This window comes from Schistocerca gregaria, unplaced genomic scaffold, assembly GCF_023897955.1.
Source record: "Schistocerca gregaria isolate iqSchGreg1 unplaced genomic scaffold, iqSchGreg1.2 ptg000526l, whole genome shotgun sequence".
Classification (NCBI taxonomy): Eukaryota; Metazoa; Arthropoda; class Insecta; order Orthoptera; family Acrididae; genus Schistocerca; species Schistocerca gregaria.
The window spans coordinates 51,553-56,777 of NW_026061925.1; the positions used below are offsets into that span (position 1 = coordinate 51,553).

At 40.4% G+C, this 5,225-nt stretch overlaps 1 non-coding gene across 1 annotated transcript; it reads left to right on the forward strand.

The window, feature by feature from the left end:
* Positions 1 to 1,552: 1,552 nt before the first annotated feature.
* On the forward strand, positions 1,553 to 1,627 carry Trnat-ugu (transfer RNA threonine (anticodon UGU)). Its single transcript has one exon. It is a non-coding gene; the product is annotated as a tRNA-Thr (tRNA).
* The last annotated feature ends 3,598 nt before the right edge of the window (positions 1,628 to 5,225 follow it).

Here is a 5,225-nt window from a genome sequence, read left to right on the forward strand (position 1 = left end):
TCTGACAATTCGTATTCGGCTAATCTGTTACAATTTTTAAAAACTACGTGTTTCACTGGTTTTTAACTTCGAGCATAAGGGGATGAAAATTTTAATGAAATATTTATTGCGTTATATTAAAATATTTTAAATCTGCATCTACGAAAACCGGTATTTCACTTCTCAATTAGATATAAAGAAATATGCGTTATACAAGCAAGAATACAAACGGCTTGATTAACAAAAACCTTGGACCCCAGCTGTCAGCATTGCTTTTTGGTCATTCAGCAAAAGACCATGCTTCAACGGCGTTAAGTTTAGAAAAGTTTAGAAAGTGTTGCAGTTTATAAAAGACATAAAAAAACGATTAAAGAAAAAATGCTTTGCAGACCATGAACGGTCTAAGTAAGTAAAGAAGCGGATGATAAGCTAGCTCTTTATGCAAATAAGTTGGTCAGTTTAAGTTCCGAGACATGTCATGCAGCAGGAACGGAATCCTATAGTTGCTACGATTGGCTAAAGGAAAAGTTTTGCAGAATCACGCGAAATCACTTCTGCAAGTGGCTGAGAATCTCGTAATGAATAAAAATTCTGTACTGAGAATTCCAAGGTGGGAGAGGCGAGATTCCTCCCCCCCCCCCTTCCCCCTTCTCAGAATCCTATCCTTCTTTACCTACAGCAAAAAATAAATAAATAAATAAAACTAGAGAAATTTCTACTGTGAAACTATTTGCATACAAGAGAACGGCCATTAAAATTTAACTCTTCAAAGTTTTAAGCCCTGGCCCGTTCGAAAATTCAATTTCTTTGTAGTTGCATTTTTTAAAGGTGTACTTGTCTAGACTCCTGGAACGGAAAGGTTTTTTTTTTAATCCGTGCTTTACAAAAGTTTCTACAGTCCATTGTTTGAAGCAGTGTCACGGCTGCCATGAGCCGCGCGGGGTACCCGCCATGTGTCCAACGCCTTGTCACGGTTCGCGCGGCTCCCCCCGTTGGAGGTTCGAGTCCTCCCTCGGGCATGGTTGTGTGTGTGTTGTCCTTAGCATAAGTTACTGTAAGTAGTGTGCAAACATACGGACTGATGGTTCAAATGGCTCTGAGCACTTTGGGACTTAACATCTGAGGTCATCAGTTTCCTAGAACTTAGAACGACTTAAACGTAACTAAATTAAGGACATCACACACATCCATGCTCGAGGCAGGATTTGAACCTGCGACCGTAGCGGTCGCGTGGCTCCCGACTGAAGTGCCTACAACCGCTCGGCCACATCGGCCGGTCTATCATGTATTCTAGAAGAGCTGCAAGGTCGTCAGTGGCGCCTGTTCTTTCTAGAACAGTTACTATCTTCATATCTATGGTTAAACGTCACCCAGCCATTGACCTTCGTCTGTGCGAATGCGCACAGGCTACCGGAAATCTTACGGGAATCGTCACCTTAGTGTGAGCCAGTAATGAGTGGATGGACAAATACCTAATAAGTACATTACGTAATCGGATTGTGGGCGGTTCGGGGTGTGAGTCTCACGGGAAGCGTGCGAGGGATAAATTCCTGCAGTCGTGCTGTTCATTTGTGCCCTCGATAGCTCAGATGGATTGAGCGTCTGCCTTGTAAGCAGGAGATCCTGGGTTCGAGTCCCAGTAGGGGCACACTTTTCAGCTGTCCCCATCGAAGTATATCAACAACACCTGTCGGCAGCTGAGGGTTTCAATTAATTATCAGTTGTGTAGGTGATTCGATGAACCCTTTGCCAGGCACTTAAATGTGTTTTGCAGGGTATCCATATAGATGTAGATGATAACTCGTCCCGTGTCGCACGTGCTCAAAAGGATTCATACTGCAGAATGCATGCAAACATACTCACCGAAAATACGGACGAATATCAAGTGCAGGCTGCCGAGTGCTGCATATCCAGCTTAGACAGATCGGCTTCTCCTGCCAAGAAGAACAGGAAGTTGCTGTCTAGGAACAATCAGAGGTAGAGGAAGGGCTGATAAATACTCCTTGAATTGCAGACTAAACGTAAATAACGAAAATACATTTTTGGTAAAAATTGGTCAAAACATAATCGTTTGCCCTCCGTATTGGATTAGCTGTTTTGAATATTGAAAATCTGACTTCAGATTCGTTTTCAGCGACATTAAGAATATATGTGTAACACTCAGTTCATGCAAATCGAAGTAATAATATAACTAAATGTTTTCCCTAAACTTTGAACACTTTTTTTTTCGAGTAACGATTTTCTCAGAACGGCATGCAGCATAAATTAAAAGTGGTTCGATCTCTTAACTTCTACCTCTGACCCCTAAAAGTAAACACTTTTCTTAGGAACTTATAGCTATAATATGACATTTGTTAATATTAACTAATTTTTGTGTAGGCATAAGGAGTGAAACAAACCCCTCAAAATCGAACTCAAAGTTCGAATTAGCACTGTATCGTTAAATTTAAGGTTGTTTCATTGCGGTTAGGTATACGCTCCCATTAATTTTATGTATTATCGACTGATGTTATCCATTTTCAAGTTCAGAGAAATAATGTAGTATCAACTGATGTTACCCATTTTTGAATTCAGGTAACATCTGAGGTGCCACACTGCACGCACTCTGCGTACTCCAGTCTCGCAAGCCCTTGATCAAATCATAATTACGGGCGCCATTTTTTATTGAAAATCTAAAATTAAGCTCATAGTATTGTCACTCGTAATTCCCAAACAGATCGTTCGAATGTATTTTCATTGTCTCAAAAAAAATTTCAAATTTACCCTTTTTTGCTCATTTGTATGAGAACCTGGCCGTAACGCCGGAATATAGTCACTAGATTTTTTTTCAGAGACGCTGTACGTTCGCGAGAAGACTTTCGTTCTGCGCGTGTCGAAGGACATTCCTCAGATATTACTGTGTGTGTGCTACTCAGTCGTGCCATTTAAGTGTACATCTTTGCATAGTTTTCCTTTCACGATGTAAACAGTGTTCCGCTCAGTTGCTAACTGGCCAGTGAGTGGTTCCGAAGGTGTCTGATGTGCGGTGCGTTCGGTCTGCTAGGACAACAGCAGACTGGCGTGGTGCGATGGCAGAAGCAGACACTGAGGGAGCTAGCTGCTGGGACGCCAGCGAACAATTTATGCCAAGTAAGACGAAGAGGACTATTCTAAAATTACGAGCCGTCTAAAAAGTGTTTACCATTGGTAAATCTTGCTGTTGAGTCTGACAAAACTGACAGTTTTTCCTAGAGATACAGGAAATCCCCCCACCCCCACTCAATGAATATTTGGTTGTGATGACAGGCCGATTGGTAGTGTAGCCCGAGATCTAAGTTAGGTTGGAAGGTGGTAATTTGATTGAGAGTTGTTTACGCCAACGATTATGAATGCCGACTAAACGTTGTGCGAGCAGATTGCCCTGTAGCGTAGCCTAGTGTTTCCGTCCGCGCCACATTTAACACACTTTCTCTAACTGTGTACAAAAGTCTCACAACAGCCACGATAACTACGTTTCTGGTGGGGGGAGGGTAGAGTCCACTATGTAACTTTCACGGCAAATTTTAGTAATCGCATAAACTAACCGAAATAGAAGCGTCATTTTAACTATATTTCCTTTTGTGGGAAAATAATGGTTCTCCTCTTTTGGCAGCAACTGTAATATGTAGGCGACTTATTAGTTTTTTTTAAACTCTGAATCATGATCTCAATAGACGCAGTGCTTTTTTTACGTTACTTGATTTGTGGTCTATAGTAAACAATGCAACGAATTGGTAAATTCTTTGAAGTTTGACGTGTGTTACATAGACGACGTCTGCAATGTTCGTAAGGCCAAGTTTGCATATATTCGGTGTCTGTTTTTTTGGCCATGTACTGTATAATTAAGGGGAGGAGGATTATGTTCAAGGAGCAGTGCATCGGCAGTCTATGGAGAAATTGAGAATTTGGATCTAACGAACGGCATGCTCGGGCAGTTCGTGATATTCTGTTGACCACTGTGTAATTCGGACACAGTGATCATTGCCTCTCCCTAGTAACCAGGGGACTCGGGTGCTAATCCTGGTCTGGCACAAATTTTCGACAGTGCCCATTGACTAAAGTCTGTGCCCATTGTCAGCTAATATCATTGTTTCGGTGTTAAATAGTATTTTGTTCGCGATACGTGGTTTAGCTTTTTCATGGATAACAGCTTTGAAAAGCGTACAGGTTATATTGATATTCGCTCGTCGTTAGTCCAAGGCAACTATAGCGATTTATAAACACAGTTGTAGTTCGTATTAAGCCCACATACGTAATTGTGTCCTGTGTTTCTTTACCAAGAACTACTCCGTAAGTAATTCCCCTGTAGTGGTATTTTGTTATAGTATTTTGTTTAAATATTTATAGACTGCAGGCTTGGATGAAATATGAAACACATGTCCGAAGTTCCTGTTGATATTGCAGATACTGTTTCATCCGTACTAGGGGCCAAAACATTTCATCAAATACAGAAGGACACAATTTGTCTCGAGATTTAGCAATTTTTCGTAATAGAGGCCTTGCGTCGATATGTTTTTCTCTAATTCTTGTTTGGATTTAATCTTAAAACACACTAACTCTTCCACCACTTATTCGATATGTGTTTTCATCCCTTTCGTAGCCTAGAGTTCCTAAACGGTCGATAATATTAATAATTTCCTTTCTCAATTTTATTTTCTGTAAAATCTCCTGTTTATGGTTATTGCTAACATGTTTCACGTTCTCACTTTTATTATTTTTATTTTTCTAGTTTTGTGCCTTGTAGCCAAATTTTCTTTGAATCTGGTTTTCAATTCTGAAATAGTAACAGTTGAAGGTCAAGAGAAGATTGCGGTCTATTTGAGGAGAGTGGCTTGGAGATTTTTTATAACAGACGTATACAGGTCATGGGGATCCTTACCTATATACATTTACTTCGAGTGTGATGTAGCCCATTCTCTTGTCATGATCTCGGCTGTATCGTAGCACATTGTCTCGGTTAGGTTGGAGATTTCTGTTGAGAGTTGCCGAAGTCAACGAAAGTGATTACAAAGTAAACACTGTGCTCACAGAACGATCTCTAGCGTAGTCCAACACGTTCTTTCTGTCCTTTTAAAGCCTCTTTTAATTAAAAATAACTAAAGCTGCAAGATACAATCACAAAAACTGTATTACGTAATAGAGTAATCCCAGACTATTGTTGTGTAAGTTGTGTGCGTACACTATTTTTTTTGTCAGTGAATATACACTTCTTTACTCATTTGCTGGGT